The following is an 18,573-nucleotide window of genomic DNA, read 5'->3' as shown; positions in this document are numbered from 1 at the left end:
CACATCCAGTTTTAGTGTCAGTTCCAAGCAAGCACTCAGATTTAACCACTTGTGCATGCAGCCTGTATTCACAGGTCAGCATGGTTAAAGCTGACACTTTCTGTCAACACACCCATCACTGACCCCTATTACTCACTCACTTAGTTTCTTCCATCATGCCTCACTCATTCATTTACCGTGACACTCGTAAGTATACAATCCCTGCACAATCTGCATTAGCAGACACAACTACATAGAAATCAACTCCTGGTTTGCTTAGCAATTTGTTCATTTACTCTGGCTTTTAGTTGTTCACAAAAAACATTAATCTAACATCTTTTCTGTGACCCATCTACTCACACTCGTATCCTACTATCTGATCAATGCCACCCCTCCTCAGTAACATTGCTTCTTGCCCTCTGGTCTCTGTTACACACTATCTTTCACTGTCTTTTTCTCTTTTGCTTGTCTCTGTCAAACACTTTTCATCCAGTTTGTACCACCCACTAATTAACCCTCTGTTGACACTGTCCCTCACCTCTCTGTTCACCCTCCACAATTTTCTCCGGCCAAGATTGCTGCCTCCCCTTCTGTATAGATTGCTTCCAATCCAACGTAAGATTTAAGAGCTCCTTTAAGTGGTAATCAGGTTGTCATCCATGCAGCCAAAATCAGAGGCTTGATAAATAAAAGCTCATTTCTGTTGGCTACCAGCTCTCAGTGTTTAAATAGGTGACACTGGAGTGCATTCTAAGCACAGCGGATCAATGCCAGAACCCCTGGGGTCCTCTGAAACGGCGAACAGAGACAAAGCTTAGCGCTCAATAATAACGCAAGGAAGGGCTGCTTGCTCCCCATTTCGAGAGGTTCTCCCACTTGGCCAATACTTCATTCCATCACGTTTTTTGTGTGTGTGTTTGTTGTTGTCCCCTCATCACAACAGGTAATTTTATCCGACAATTTAGCTGAACTGTTAAAATGGAAAGGCCTGAACCCGTTATTTTGGCACGTTACAGAAAAGGTTAAGCTGTTGTGCTGATGGAATCAGCAACCATTCTTATCAACTTTTTCCAACCAGCCCACTCTCCACTTTCCCTTTATCCTATCACATCCTACCATGGCCAATTTGCTGCTATGCCTAATCTCTCTTTTCCAGTTAAACCGTTCAGCATCATTTGAAAAAAGCTCATCGCCATCCTAAACCGTCACCCTCCAGGCATGCCACATCAACCAAAACCTGGTCTACCAATAAGTGCAGACACAGACAGCACAAAAATGGTCTGAGCAGACCCACACTATCAATGACCCATGCTTAAAATCACAGCGCCACTCCAGTTTTCCTCAGTACTCTTCCTCATCCACTTACATTCTCCATGAAAGATCTACACTCAGCAATGACAGTAAAAACGTTCATCTCTCCCTCTGTGGCTCTTTTCCCCCACTTTGATTTTCTGTCCATCAAGGGGGCGTGGATTAGTGCTCTCTTGTTTATCTGCTCGTCAGTTTTATCTATCTATCGCTAAGCCATCCTCTGTACAGCGGCAGCCTCAGCACTGCATTAATCCCCTATCAGCCAGCCGGCCATCCATCACCCTGCTGTCTATCACGTCAGATCCATCATCTGCCCATCTGTCTCACACTGCCCATCCTTTGAGCTGATCTCCTCAGAGAGCCTCATGGACTATTCGCAGAGGGTGGACGGGACAGCGGGACTGAAGAGAAATTAGAGGTAAATGAAAACGTAGAGAGAGAGTAAGTGTTAGGATTACACAGTGCTCTTCCTCCTTACTTCCTCGCTCAGGCTGTATCCTGCTGAAAGCCCTTTCTCCATATCAATATATGCTTATTAGATGTTTCATTTGTTTCCTTGTAATTTGTTTGCCTTTTTCACTTGCTAATTCTACCCGGTGGGAAAACAGCCAGTGGAGGAAAAGATTGCTGCGAGGGACGAGGGTCATAAATCCTATATAAAACCCTAATGTTGTGAGAAACTCTGGCCCATCCTTTTTCAGCTATGTTGGAGCAGTGAAGGGATATTGTTTAAAGCCTCTGGCTTTAAAACAGCTCAATATCTGGGTTCATCTGGGGTCATTTGTATTTCCATCCATATCTGCTTGCATCAAAAGGTGAGCAAGGGTGGGCACATGAGTGGGGAGAAGTTGAATGTAGGGCAAATGTAGGTACACTTGCAAAGGATGGAAAGTCTGCCCAGATGCTTGTAAGTGCAAGATCTAGGGGCAAGGAGTGTAAACAGGCACATATTAGAGGAACCAGTAAGTACATAGACACATCGCTCCATAAACTGCAGAAGGTAGGTTAGCAAACAGGCCTGTATGTGATCTGAGAACCATATAATTTAGACTAGTCAACAAATAGTCTGTGAGACCAGAGCAAGTGGTTTTAAGGACTAAGGAAAAAAAATAAAAAAGAGTGTGATGTGAATGAATTCACAATTTTACTGTATTAGAAATAATTGGTCTTTTGAGAAATTAAGTTTAAAATATAATCTTGTCTTTGAGGTACATTGGTGTAGCTTATAAATAACAATCCAATGCTGAGGGATGAGAACACAATACAGTTTATGTCATGGCTACAACCAACAGCTCGAATAGTCAACAACTAGATCTCTAGGTAATGTAAGGGGTTGCTTTAGAATAAAAAAAGTTTACAAGGCAACAACATTATCTTTGAACCAATAAGTGGATGCAGGACCATTGATTGTTTTTCCTTGTGTCTGAGCTAAATGAAGGTCAGAATATTTAGGTTCTCTCTTCTCACTATTTCTCTCTTCTCACTATTATCATGCAAACGTTTCCTTCATGAACTAAAATTCAATTTAGAGACTTTGCTGCTTTTGTAGCAAAAGTAGTAAAAAGTAACACTTTAAAAGTAAAACTGTTCTCTGTGTAAATGCCTGAGTTTGACATTCCTAGAAAGGTCGTTTCTCTTCTGCAACTTTTGACTACAGTAGCAGTTGTCAAACATGGTTGAAGAATAAAAGTTGTAAAAATGAAGACATATGCCATTTAAATAGAACATAGAATGAGCTCCTTTTTTAGTTGAATACCTTCTGTCGGGACTTTCTGGCTTATAAATCCTGGTTAGGGCAAACACCCTAATGAAGTGATAATAGTCTCTGACCAACCCATCCATCCAGTGAGTCGCCAGGAGGTAGAGAGATTCTCATAAGAAATACATCTGAAAAACTGCTTAAATAGTCATAATAACCTGCTTTGGGCAAGCTATGACCCAAAGGCAATTGCAATATTATGGTTTGCAGTAGATTGAATAGAAATGCACAGAGCTTGCATCAGTTTTGCTGTGATGGTGAAAACAAAGCCATGTAAAAGGATATACCATTTCAAGCTGAGACTTGAAAGTCTGTATGCTGTTGCCTAAAGCAATTGTGTTTTTGTATGTCTATCTTAATTTCCACTACTAGTTATACATACCTTTGAAAAAAAATAAAAACACAAACAATTTTAAGAAAATCATTCTGAAACTTCATACCAGTGTACACAAACAGATTTATTTCTGACTGTCTATTTTTGACTTCCAACAACAAAAATAAAAGAACAATGAAGATATTGACAGAACAGATGCAACAAATTCAGTCTTGCCTCATTATAGTGACTGCCAGAAAATTACTACTATTAGCAAAGCCTCTGATGGAAATGGATTCTATTGATGCCCTGTGTGGTTTGAATGCTGTTATTTAATTTTAGGAGCCAGTTTTTAAAAGCCTCTCATAAAATACCCCATATAAGCTGTCAGCAGCATTTTGATCTAAAGAGTTATGATATGTTCAATCTAATTTACAAATTATATAATGAATTCAGTGTGAAATGGGATTTATTTTCTTTTTAATAATTAAACATTGCAATACTGAGTGTATTCAAGAAACTGTGCACACTTTATTTGACATTTTAAGTATGAACTCCATTAAAGATATACAGTATATATATATTTAAAGGTTTTGTTGGCTCTAGTGGCCTTTATTTGAAAGCAGTCTGACAGGAAAGAAGGCAAAGACATGCGGCAAATGTTGCCAGGCTGGGAATCGAACCAGCAACCACCGGCATGAGGACCAAGGCCTCAATACATGGATCGTGCCTCGCCCCTGCGCCACCACAGCACCCCCATTAAAGACATTTGTTGAATAAGACTCACAATTACTGTTCCGTTGTAACAAATATAAAAATGTAAACCTGATAATCCTGTTGTTTTCAATCTTAGTAGGGCACTATTTAATTATTTTACAATTTAAAAAAATATATATACTTCTTTATTTCTTGCCTCAGGTCTCTGACCAATGTTAAAATATGAGACAACCTAATCTTGATAAACTGTGTAACATGAATAAAGAAAAGCACAAACTCTTTTTGTTACTCATATGTTCATGAAAACACCACATTTGGGTATTCAACTAATATAATATAATATAATATAATATAATATAATATAATATAATAGATATTGTTACCCAGATGTGATTCTGTGTAACAAGCACTTGGGAACTCCTTATTTAAAGATGGAGAAAAAGAAATGCATGACATTTTATTCATTCAAACAAAATGGTCCTTCTATTGAAGCAGCCACCTCAGTCCTAATTAGACAACATATCATTTTATATTGACTTTCACAATATCACCATGATGGCGCTTTACCCTCACCCAGCAACACACAACAACCCATTTTATCCCATGCAACTGCTACAAAATATAAAAACACATGAAAAATGTCCCCATACATTAGGATGATACCCTTGCAGTTTATGTTTGTTGGTATGTGAGAGCACATTTACAAGTGCATTAATGTTGAACATTCATGTGCTGAGGTTGCATGTTATATTTCATTTTATAGCATGCAGTAGCAGTACGCTTTTACATGAAAAAGAAGAGGCATAAATTCTAATTACTGCCATTCCAACAACTGCATGACAGCACTGGAAAATAACAGTTGCGCAACCAGTTATGGCAACACACAGGAAGCATAAGATACACAAAGAAAACACCTGCACAGTCCCATAAACATGAGTACAACATTTGTAGTACACATTGAATTAATCAGCTCTAAGACAAATAGCTGAATAAATACTGTAGATAAGCAGATCGATATTTTACACTCAATTCATTTGAGTTCACATAGATGTCAAATTCCACACAGTTCCATAGCACACTGATTAAACTGGCACCACATTAATTCACTAAATCAATAAAACCAATCTGTCAAATAAATCAAGTTGCATGGATGACTGCAGCCAATTGGAGGGCAAGAACACATTAAAATTCCCTTGCTCCAACTGCATATCTATGTCAAGCAGGCAGCCCACTGATTTGCTGTGTGGATTCCACAATTTGCTGAATGAAAATGATTAATCCATGAAACAATAACCAGGGTGCCAAGAAGCCACATGGTAATTCTATAATGATCAAAGACTCAATTAAATCCTCTCCCATTCTGCTCACTAAATGTCTCAGTGGCAGCAAAGAATGTGTGTATGCAGTTTGTATTGTTATTTTGTGTCTTTTTGAATTGGTTAGTGCTGTAAGGTGACCAAGGTCACAACTTACTATTACAAATGTCTTTAGTGGTTTGGTTTATGTCTATTCGATATTAACTAAACAGACGTTTTGCCCAGCAAAAATTTAATTGTCAGTAACATCTGCTGAACAAAAATGCCTACAATCCTGTTACAATTGGTTTTTGACTGATTTTCCAATCACAATGTACTTTATCACATCATGAACCAATCTTTGGATTGTACAAAAATATTGTTTCAATATCTCTCCAGCTTCACATACATATCTTACTGGTTCTTAATAATTTTCTTAGATTTGTAACCCATGTCTTCCCATAAAAATCATTAGAAATCTACTGATTGGAATCTGCTACAAACCAAATAAGAATAACAAAAGCAATTCAAAATTCTATGATGAGCTAATGACAAAAGTTGAGGATTTATCAGTTACCATGCTTCAAATTCTAAGCAAAAACACTGTTTGCAATATTTTTTTGTTTTATTTCATCTCATTCTGAGCTGTGTAACACCAACATAAATGGCAAATTGAAAAACTGCTTTTTAACACCAGTTTTCATCACCATGCTAAGTTAATTTGATAAAACAATTATCTCCCTTCTCAAGAAAGAGCTGGCTGTCCTGTGTACCATGCAGAACAGAGGTTTATTTGCCGAATTTACTGCATTAGTACAATAACTAACGCTGATTGAAATAACACCAGCAGAAGGTTAATATGCCTTAACACTCATTTACTTATGTAAATAGTGTCAGAGAGGTGATTTTATGATATAGCACGTGTAAGCAGTATTTTCCTGTGGCCTGTGTCCATATGTGCAGAGGAGCAGAGGGCACCAGGATTGGAGAAGTGCACCGTTGGGTAGTCTCAGGTGAGATGTGCAAAGTCCCAACATAATTATAATCCGTAATTAATCCAACCCGGATGTGCTCCCTCTTTCCCTCCTTCAAAGTTCATTGCTCTCTGTGTTTATAGACTCCTTCAATATTAGTGCAATTCCCACTCTCTGTTTAATCTGGCATTTTCCAGGTCTATGTATAATGCTCTGGGAGTTTTTGCAGCTGTTTATGAATACATATGTCCTATTTCAAATCTCTCTACTCCTTCTCCAATCCTTAGTTTTTTTTTTTGTTTTGTTTTTTTCTCAGCCTGCTTCCTTCTAACTCATCTTGGAAAACAAGAAAACAAGCGTCTTCTTTGGGTCCCACACCTCTTCTTGCAGCTCGCAGCATGGAACAAAAGACACACACACACAAACACACACACCCACCAGTCCAACACCAAATACTCTAAGGAGTGAGCTGCTGACACAAATACGAACCCACTGGAGCCATCCTCAGTGGAATGAGTCAGGTGAGTCTCAGGTTAACATTGCTGTTTATAGACATGTATTTGCTAATGCTAATGCCTGACCAGCTGTGTTTATAGACACAAAGTGATTGAGTAATTCAGCAGGCCGAGTTGCAGGCAAAGAGAAAAACATTGCGAATGAAGGTGTAATAAAGGAAAACTGAAGTCCTGCAGAAACTGATGAAGGGCCTGCACATGGCACTAAGCTGAGGATAATGAGGATAAAGGTGTCAGTATTGACACTGGTAGAATGAGAGCACCAGGTGTAAGGAGGAGTGACGACTCCTCGTGCCATTACTGCTCAGACTCCTGCTCTGTCCGTTTTGGAGCGAGCCAATTAGAGGAGCTCATGCGCCACTCCGCTCTAACTACTCTATCAAGCTATCAGAAAAACATAAGGATTGATTGGACAGGCAATTAGGTCAATTGATCCCTGCTTCCTTTCATCTCTGTGCTCCTCCTTTTTCAGACGGACAGGCTGGATGCAGAAAGCAGCTCCAATTATCTAAGGTTCAGGATTTAGCTTCCTCATGGTTCTCTTCATCTTTTTCTTAGTGTGAAACGGCCATTTTCCACCTCCCGACCTTGTCTTCACAAATTCAAACGAGGCAAACTTGTGAAAAAAAGTATACACTTTTTACACACAAGCATATACTGTATATGATATATCTTGGCTCAGATGTCGCACAGAGAATAATGGAATTTCACTATACCAGGAAGCCCAATAAGAGAGACTACATGCAAAAGATGTAGAAGCTTCAAAATCCAGCATCCAGATTAACCATGAGATATCTTCTGACCCAGTATTCTATTGTTTGTTATAGGAAATTACTATCACAATTGCCTATTAATGAGGCGCAATAAAACACCACTAATAGAGAGACAAGCTAATATTATTGTTAATGTCTGATTCACATGGATAGATTTTAAAATTGTCAGTTGATTTTCAAAGCATGAGACACCCAACACATGATGATAAAAATTAACAGATATAACAGCTTAAGTTCTTCGGTATGTGGTGTACACTCACATGACAAAGACAACACACCACACAGAAACATTCGGATATCAGAGGAGAAATCTCTCAAAGTCTCTCGAGATCTAACATGAGAGGGACAAGGAAGAAGCAATGGCGATAGTAGACTATTTTTGACAGAGAAAAGACAATACTGGGTTTCCACCAAAAAACCTGCAAAGCCCAGTGGTGGAGGAGCCAGGGCAGTCCACCAGCAGCCCACTATGTTTTTGTGTTAAAAAATTAGTTACAAATATTCGAAGGTGCATTACCAGGCATCATAATTTAGGAATAATAGTGGCCAATAGGGAGGTGAAGGAACATCGCAATTGGTAAGCACCCCTTCACGCCCATTTCAATGCGTCAACTATAAACCTAGCTTACACTGTCGTTACTGTCCTTTGTACTGGAGTATAAAAAAAACCTAATTAAAATAAACAAACAATGCTTAGTCTGGTAGGTGGTACTTTTCTATTGGTTGTATTGGTACAGCTTGATGGTACTGTGTTCGAGTACACAACCATGTCACTCAGACACGCCTCTGTGGCGAGTCAAACGAGAATTGATTAATGGACAGCGAGCATTGATCAGTAGCGTTTCTAAGTTTTTACATGTGATTCATTTGCAATGTGAACATGGAGTGGAATGGGTCTCCTCTGCTCTCTGCTCTGACTTCTGGCAGTTTGCAACAAGACAACTATGTGAGACTGGCTGCAGTGCTTGGGAAGCAGGAGGCGGCTCTCGGCAACACTCACTTCTCGCTTCAGTTGCTGTAGAGCGATCGGGGCTTTCACATGTCACCATGAAAGGCTCCAATAACACCAAAAAAAGTTGCTAGAATTGTCTCCAGTTTTGGAGAAAAAAAAAAATCGCTACTGGGGTCTGAAAAGCAGTTAATAGAGCAACAAAGTCGTTAAGTTGGCAACGACTCATTCCCTCGTCCTGACCACAACCCCTTTCACTCATCCCCCCTCTTGGCCTTGCTCCTCTGTGTGACATCGCCCACTTTGGTATAATTTTTAAAAATTTTTCTGGGTTGCAAGGTTATACTTTCACAAGTGGGTTAGCTACACTTTAAGATTATCGGCATAAAAATCTTGCCCTGTGAACCAGGCATTAGCTGGAAACCTTGAACCAATACCCTTTGCCAAGGCTCTAATGAAGTACATTGTGAACGTCGTCTAATGGATATAAATATAAATGAAGTCATGACTATTAAGGTGGTATACACCACAACAGTAATCAATGAGATGTGAAGTACAGTTTACCATGGTTTCACAGCATCACAGTTACAAAAATTTCATACTAAAATGTACAATATGATCTAATTTCTTTTATTTAAAAAGATATATGCAATAATTATTACAACAGCCACCAAGATAATGTGGTGGCTGTTTAATAATATTAATCTTAATATTAATCCGAATTTTAATGTTATCCATTTATCTGCTAATTTATTGTGCTGACGTTGATACAGGGATTTAAGCAAAATTATAAAACAAACACTATCTAAATGTACCTGTAGTTTTTAGTGCTTATTGCAAATCATAACATATTTTTTGTCAATCTGCTAGTTACAAAGTAACACAACTACAGTCAGCTGTTGCTAGATGGTTAATTAGTTGTGATATAAGCTCTGTTATCAACCTTGTAGTCTACTCCTGAACAGAGATGCTGCTCAGAGCTTGCCATCTGTAATTTAAAATATGAAACATTTTACCAAAACGGATGGGTGACGCTCTGAGAGTTTAGTTTAATTTTGAAACCCAAAAATGTTAATAGGGCTAACTATTTGAGTCACCCTGATAGCTGAATGGTCTGGTGTTTTTTCTCTTAATTTTCTCTACAGTATCTATAAAATAGAGACTGGGAATTGAGAAAAACAGACTTCTATAAATCGGTTGTTAAAACTGCAGCTATACACCTTCTGACTCAGTATGTCCTTCCAATCTAAAAGAAAAACTGCAAAAGTGAATGAAAGTGTTGAGGCTGATTGGACACATTGATTGAGCATCAGTACGTCTTTTCTCTGCTGTACACCAAGCTGTCTCTCAGTCAATAGACACAACCAAAATACACCCGGCACTCAATCCAGTGTGTTGCTACATGGGCCAATCCAGCTAATTTAACACCCACTCCATTTATGAAAAAGAGTCCTCATCGATTTCTTCCCGTGCATGTGCTCTCGTTGCCCCTGTTCGTTTTTCGCCATCCCGGCGCCTACACACGCTCAAGGTTGGCAGCACTGAATTGGATTAGTGTGTGGTAGGGTTCCTGTAAGATGGGCTTTTCAAAACCCACACCTTCAGACTTTCTCCAAGAGTAACAGAGACCACAGAGCTGGTAGGGCTGCAGATACATGCTGCTGCATGAGTGCATGGTCAGATTCATAGACAAATCCGCAACACAAACGCAGTGGGCTTCAAAATAGACACACTTTGCCTCTTGCTTTTCCACCTCATTGCCACAGAAAAGGGATTCTTAGTCCGTTAACCATAAACTATGCTTCCTCTCTGCTAATGTACTTCCCAGTCTTAATCCTTTTCTGTTTTATTCGTTGCACTCTCTTATTACTACATGTTTTGCAACCAACATCTAATCTAGAATTTAGGGTGAAAACAGCCAAAACATGACAAATAGCCCTTAAAGACGTAATTGAGTATTTTTGATTACAATAATGAGTCAAGCACTGACCGTTGAAAACCATTTCCAGTGCGTTTGGTTGGCAGTGGTAAAATAGTGAATCACAATAACTGTCTTTAGAATTGTAATGGCTTTTCTGTATGGACAACTCTTATCAGGCGAGTGACAACTCCAGAACTGCCACTGCCAGGTAAGCAGTGCTTCCTCTGAACAGGGAGAGTAGAGAACAGCGATGAGGAACAAAAAAAAATGCTGCTGGGTTAGTCAAAGGGAAAAGGTCCGACAGAGACGGAGCATTTCGACATTAGAAAAAAAGAACACAAAAGACCTCTCTTTGCCCGTGCACAAAAGATACGCAGGAGCGCACTACCTCATGGGACACTACAAATATAGACATGCATCCAACCACCACCACATTTTTCACTGCATAACTCCACCCAAATGAGATGGAAAGGCTGAAGCGAGCTCGGTAATCACAAACTGCAATGATACTATCAAAGACGTTTTGAGGGATTTTGTATGCTGAAGGAAAATTAGATTTTGAAGAAAGGTCAAAAATCCACATCTATGTACAATTCAATCTGGCAAAGGTTTGTTGTCTATTTATTACAGTTACAAATACTCATTAGTAACAACAAATCTCTGTAGACCATTGGCACGGTACCTTAAACAGATCAGGATTGGCAAATTGGCATGCAGGACTGGTAGTTTTAATCGGATTTTAAAACTGGCTGGAAACCTTTCATCATCAAAAGGCACCTCTGATCTTAGTACTTTTTAAATAAAAAAAATGAAGTTGGCTTTATAAATCCTCTGCTCAGTCCTGGCACACAAATTTTTACATGAAGTCTATAGTGGTATTCGAAAGAGCATTTGAGGTCACTTCAGCATTCAAACTTTAAAGGCTTGGCGTAATTTGAAATACACTGATAATTATGTAGAAAATATTTCAATTACTCATATGTTACCACATTTACACCACTGTACACTTAAAAATGTATCAAAATATTTCAGTTTAGATTAAGATTATTTGCTTTACATTATTGTTCATTCTCACCTAAAAACTGCACTTATTATTTGATTTGTGTCACCAAACAGCAATTTTTTCAAATTAATATTATGAGATATTTGGTTTCCATCTTTTTTTTCAGATCTTACGCAGAAAGAGTATTAACTGTAGTGCAGTCGCTTGATTAAAGGAAGAATAAACAAATATAATTAATATAACTTTGAATTTAAAAATATAGTCCGAAGTTAGAAAAACTTAATTCCAATAACCAGTAAAATACAAACCCAAACTCGGCAGCAAATATGCTGTTACAAAAGCGCATCAGCTATTTACATATAAAAGATATTTATTCTACGCAATTCAATATTTTCTATGAAGGCTTGTACTATTCAGTACATGTCTCTATTTGTGGTACAAAAAAAAAACTTTTGCAGAATTAAAATGACACCAAAAGCTGTAGTCAGATTCTTTTCCTAACACAAAAGAATCCTGTCATTTTAAATAAATATTGATGCAATTTATGTAGTTTCTGAAAGAGTGGTGAGCATAAAGTTATTTTCTGAAACTTGCTTCAGTTCTGGGTTTTTCTGCATAAATTCTATTAAAATATTAATTTAGTCTGCCTTGAGAGAGAGCTGTAGGGGGTACATAAATATTGCATTAAATTGTAAGTAACAAAAATGCAAAGACAAGATATTAATATTTTTATGAATATAAAAAAGCAATATTATTCATATTCATATAAAGATTTATAAATTGACTATTTGTGCGTGCCGTGCACATATACAGTACATGTACACACACATAGATATATACAAAGTATATGAGTTAACGTATACAGTGAGCTAGTGCATTTAGACCTGAATACTATGAAAAAGTAATGTTTTTTTGTGTGCGTGTGTGTGTGTGTGACCACTTTCTTTTAATATGGTTATCAAATCCAAGCAGCAAATCAACAGAGGCTAGGAAAACAAACACATAAAGACATAAACTTATTTTTAGTGACCTATAAAGTCTGTGATGACCATTAATGACATGTTAATGTATGAATATTATTCAGCAACAGAAAACTGAAAATAATTTTTCTGATGGGTATGTGACGCACAGACAAGGGGGAAATAAATCCTTCTGTCTTCCTGGGGAGTGTGTTTGGCAGTAAACCAATTCCAAGCCTGCCTTCTTGAATGTCCAGATAACGCAATCAGACAGTTGCAATATTGCTGTTTTACCACCTGAAGAATTTGAATTTCATTCAGCCCCTTCAGAATAGTGGACTTGCCAATTTTTCCCAGAAATTGGCAGGACAAACACAATGCACCCCGGTGAAATGAGGAAAAGGCTTATAGGCTGAAAATAACTGCTTTTGGGGTCTGTCGAGTACGAGTCCTCAAGTTCAATTTTATCATGATGGCACAAAAAAAACCAAATGTTTAATTTCATCATCACTACAATATATGTTGTCGATGTGTTTTATTACATGCCTTAATATTAAATTGGGAATTAGTTCAGAAAGTAATATTATAATATCGCCTCAGTTTTCATGACATGAATAAAAAACATTATGGGGTCGGATTGGATAAAAATTAGATATTATAATGTGCTCAGGCATGAGCCGATGTTACACACATTCCTTAATCTGGATTTTAATTTGGAAGACCATAGTCTTCAAATACTAAAATCTAAAGGGAGTCAGTGGATAATGATTTGAAGACATTCTGGATTATTGGTGTGGGATTGAACAGAGCAGTTCACACTTAGCCCTGATGCTTATTCCCCTAATGCTCAATGAGATGCTTAATTTTGTTCCTCATGAAAATAAATGGAGAAGGTTAAAACACTGCATGCGTTTCACACTGAGCAACATTCAGTGATATCTCATTTTTAGGTAGTAGCTTACAAATAACAAATAAGCATTTTATGACTTTTACTGAGAGCTATTATCCACCCGCCTCTGTGTTTCGGTCACAATGCAGCTTTTACAGGACAAACTGCCCTTTTAAAACGCAAATAAAGTAAATTCATCAGAATGCGTTTTAGTGCGGCTCCATGGTGCGTTGAGCCCACAGCAAGATTCCCACTTCAAGATTCAGCTTATTCCCAAAACCCAACACGCATTTTAAACATGGAACGGATACATCAATAAACATAAAGTCGATAAGTGTCAAACCGTAAAAAATAAATAAATAATTCAGGTTGAAGACCTCACAGACGCTGATCGGGGACCTCCGGTTTGTCCACAGTTCATAAAATTGCCGCGTTGGTATAACATGTACAGGAAATTAAAAAAATAAAAAAACACTGCTTCGGTCTTACCTCGATTTGTCCAATCTCCGTCTTCTTGGCTGCTCAGAGTGTCTCATTCATTCTGGTTTGTCTCCACAGCTGCCTCCTTCTCCCTTTCCCCCGCTCGGTTATCGCTCGTTTTCTCCTTTCTGGTGCCGTCTTCATGCGGATGCATAAGAATTAAATATTAATAGGCTGCTATCTTAAAGACAAACCGGAATATATAAGGACAAAGTGAAGGGGGGGGGGAAGATCACCAGACCAAAAATATGAGAGCCGTAAAAGAAAATCCTTAAGGACAGAAGCAACTGTCACGAAAATGCGCCCGTCTGGGCATCAAAATAAATAACGACGACACCATCGTCCTGGTAGTAGCAATGACGACCCGCGAGTGACTACGACACTGGCGAAGCCCGAAACGTGAAACTACGGAGGAACATTAACTGAACAGAAGTATCGTGCAGTCCGTCCGCCACTGCTACAAGGTATGAGCAAATGTGCCACCCTCGCAAAAAACGTCTGCATGCGAGCGGAGATCAGACCTTTGAATGTCTGATGCGCACCTCTTCTTGCTTTTTCCCAAACTGTCCACTCTTCCCCCTTCGAGATCACCCGTTTAAATCAGGGTACACAGGCCATATGCGGCTGCCTTGTGCGTCCTGACGCACAGAGCTCATCACTCGTCTCTTTCCCCTCTTTTGTCAGCAGGCAGCGCACACTCTCATCAGGACCATCCACATGGTATGTTCAACCTCAGCAGGTTTATGAGGCCTATTACACTCTAGTGCCTTCGTCACGGTACTGTTGGTAGCCTAAACATTTTTTTTCAAAGAAATTTCTACTACCGAGTCTGAGGTGATGCAGCTGAGCCCCCGTTGCTTGCTCACGTATAAGCAAGCAACGTGAGCAAGCACGTACAGATAAACCGCTGTCTTGGCACTGCTTGGGATTTTTTTTATATATAGCTGTCGAGTTTTGTCTTTGTTGTTTTTTTTATTTAATTTAATTTTTTTTTTCCTGGGGCTTTTGTCAGGTTTTTTGTTGTTTTGTTTTGATTTTTGAAGATATGGATCAGGAACCTTGAGAGCTAATTAAAATAGCTACTTTTGAGTGCTCTGCTAAATTACTTTAAATTCAATAATGTAATAATCCAGAATGAACTGCATGTGGCATAAATCGGGGTATGGCTGAGATGAAACTCATTCATTCCAATGTGAAGACAATAGAATCCTCAGTAAATGAGTGCATGACAGGCAGCAACATGATTAATTTCTAAAGTCCGAGAATTATTGGTATGCAGACTTTGTGCATTGATTGCCTAGAAAACGAATGATTTTAAAACAGTTTGGGAGCCGGTTCATTGAAGCCATTCAGCAACAGTTCATCTTAACTCCTATGCATGTAGAATTTCAATAGATTTTAACAGCGTTTCCAGCACGACAGCAGTGCTAAGCTCACAAGAAAATATTTCAGACTGAAGTAGTGAGCACTTGGTTGCTGTCACAGGTGGATTTCTTTTTTTTTTTTAAATATAATTTTTCTAGTACACCTAAGTGAGGAGGCTGAAAACCCAAGATAGATTATTACACTGAGCTGAAGGAGTGTCATCAGTTAGCGCTTCAGGCAGTCGACATGCTGCTGGTGGGTTAAAGCAAAAAATATAACAGTTTGGGTAGTCAAAACTCTTCACTGGGGCATGAATCAGCCGCTCCGTGGATACTGCGAGTCATGGCATGAAACACTGCAGCAATGTTGGGCTGTGTTGGGACTTCTTGCACTGGAGGTAAGTCAATAACAAAAATAAAGAGTGTATTTTGAAAAAATATATTATTAATAACATTCTAGAGTAATCTTCAAAGATTAAAGTTTTGTATGTCTTTTGCAAAAAAAAAAATCAGGAAAGTCAAGATGATGGCATCATGGCAATTAGGGCTGTAAACAATTATTTTAGCAATCGAGTAATCTATCAATTATTCCAACGATTAATAAAGTAAAAGAATAAAAAACATGATAAAGTTAAATACTGGTAAATGCTGACATAACAGCAGTATTAATATTGGTTATCAACGTCGGATAAAATTTTCATATTTGTGTAGCTTAGAAAATTTATCTTACTTTTTAAGTTAGCCTGGACAAAAAAATATACAAAAATCCGATATTCAATCTAATAATAAATCAGCAGCCTCACAAAGACACTTCTAAAGGGATGTCTGTACTACAGGTTTTAAGTTCATGTATTTGTATTCAATTTCATAGATTAACTCTGACTTTATCCTGCCATCTATATCTTTTATGATCATGCTAGCAGCACTTTCGTCACACGAATAGGAACCTATGCGTCACCCATTTGTTGTGACCGGAAACATATCAAACGTATTTTCCATTTCCTTCATAAAGCTACACTTACCATAAGCATACAGCAGTGTTCAGTCTATCCACTCCACCTGTATGAATACACCCGCCACGCACTTCGCCGCCGTTTTTCTCCGAACCAGCCAACAGACAACAGCTCCGGGAAAAAGGCTGCCATATTCGCGCTTTTAGGAAGCCCGTTGCTCCCCGAAAAACGATGAAAACCCGGGGTGATTTCAGTGATCGTCAATCATTGAAATCACCCGTGGATCCGTACCAAAATTGAAAATCGGACATGTTATGCTGGTAGCACTTAGCATTCGTCAACAACTCTTAGACGGAAGTGGGAGCATTGCGTAACATTAATAATAGTCGGACTGGAACAAGGCGCGCTAAACAATAAAACATAATTTGAGGAAGCTTAGAGGCAGATAATTTGCCTCGAGGAATTTTAATAATCGAGGTACTGGAATCATTTGAGGAGTCCTAACCACCCTAAGCAATGTGAGTTTCTGTGTTAATTTACGATGTTTGATGTAATTTTGGAAGTGTTGATGCCTAAAACCAGCTGCTTAAGGTGTTGTTTGTTTTTTTGTTTTTGATTTGTTCTAACATTTTTAGAATGACATTCATAAATAAAATATTACTAAACGCTGCAATCAGTTAACTAAATTTTTTTATTTCCAATGTTATCAAAAGATAAAAATAATGTTTTATTGTCTAAAGAAACTTAAGTTGTTTGGCTATAAGGAAAATGAAAGAAAACCATTCCAACTGTCGGGTTTTACTGCGTAAAAGAACTGAATTAACTTTTTTATGCATCACAGCCAGGTAGTTAAAGACTTTTCAATTAAGCCCATATTTCTGTATTCAGATTGTTTTTTATTATTATTATTGGTCTGATGTATACTTACCGTAAATAGGTTTTATGTTTTGTTTTTCTGTAAGCAGAAAACATTCATAATTAGCAGTGATAAAGGTTCATCTGCCACAAAAAGTAGAGTATGATGATAAATAAGAATAGGAAAATAAGGTTTTCCAATTTGAGATTTATGCTATTGAAAACTATAAGAACCTGTTGACTTTGAGTGTGCTCTACTTGATTAATTCTTTTCACTGACAAGAAAATCATAACAAGACACCTAGGACAGGATGACCACATTTGCAATGTATTTTACTGATGCATGAGGGAATTAACTTCTCCACATGCTTATTTAAAATGTAGAACGTGCATCTCAATGTACTTAAGAGGGCAAAATTCTGCTCCTTTAAATCCAGTAAATCCATTGAAAAAATTTTGTTTGAAATGTTTGTTTTAGATGAGGGGAATAATAACCTTAGATGAATCCAGGCAGGGTCTTGTCTCCAGGTGAACAAATGGTAAGGTGTGCTGCCAGATTAAATTATTTAACTTCCATATCACATGTAATAATTGCACCAGTGCACAGTGCATGTTGCGATTTTTCTCCCCACTCTGAAAATGATTTTGTCAGTTTCTATTATGATGGGTAATGTCACATTCTACTGAATAGGCTCCACGTGCCTGTGCCACTTAGCCCTCTGTCATGCAGCACCTACTCTGGTATACTGCTCTCAAATTTAACCAATTGACCTTCATGGCTGCCTTACTCATAATGTCAGTAAAAAGTAACATAATGTAGTTTGCACTCTGTGAAGGTCTCACACAATATATATATATATATTTTTAAGAGTCAGACAATATAATGCAAAATTTGTATTGGTTACATAGATTGTTGACAAATTCAATGGACAGCCTAAATTACAAATAACCTATGGACTACAAATGAATATGGACTAATTTAAAATTTAAAGTCAGGCAAAGTCAGAGGAGTTATTCGTCATGCCCTGGTCTCTTAGCAACAACCACAGTGACTACAAATGAGCTGATTGGCCTACAAAACATGGCCATGGACAGGCAGTACAGACAAACAGTACTAATTCTTGCAGCAATTTACAAAAACATAAATGTGACTGAAGAAATACTTTCATTTCTTGTTTTACCTCTTCCATTTTGAATGTTAAATGAAAACAAAAAGTTAACATCTCTCTTTGTACTTTTTTATCTTCCTTTCCTATCTGTAGTTCGTTCTGTCTTCCTTCCTTTCTTTCTTTCAATTTCTTTAAATACAAAAATGTAAAGAAGGCTCCCTCAAATTTGTGTTCAATGTATTCAGCCAGTGTTCAAACATTATAGCTCACCATCACCACCCATTCTAGTTTACCAGGTTTGCCTCCCCTGCCACCGCATCCAAATCACTACCAGGTGGTGATCGGTTGAGAGCTCCAAAGTCAAAGCACTCATGTGAGGGCTTGTGAGAATTCTCACTGCTCTCACCTGATGTCTCTGTTCCTGGGTAACTCCAGAATAGAATAGAGTCCAGTCC

General features: G+C 38.1%; 1 protein-coding gene across 2 annotated transcripts in view; it reads right to left on the bottom strand.

Annotated features, from left to right (window-relative positions):
- The window catches only part of adgrl1a (adhesion G protein-coupled receptor L1a), a 112,377-nt gene extending 97,681 nt beyond the window's left edge, over window positions 1–14,696 (bottom strand). For both annotated transcript variants that reach the window (XM_028043157.1, XM_028043158.1), the window contains exon 1: window positions 13,847–14,696. The gene's annotated coding sequence lies outside the window, so the exon portion shown is untranslated. The remainder of the gene's footprint in view (window positions 1–13,846) is intronic.
- Window positions 14,697–18,573: the final 3,877 nt, after the last annotated feature.

Source organism: Xiphophorus couchianus, chromosome 16 (assembly GCF_001444195.1).
Source record: "Xiphophorus couchianus chromosome 16, X_couchianus-1.0, whole genome shotgun sequence".
NCBI classification, from domain to species: Eukaryota; Metazoa; Chordata; class Actinopteri; order Cyprinodontiformes; family Poeciliidae; genus Xiphophorus; species Xiphophorus couchianus.
The sequence above is the reverse complement of the archived record's forward strand: the minus strand, read 5'-3'. Positions and strand labels throughout refer to the sequence as shown.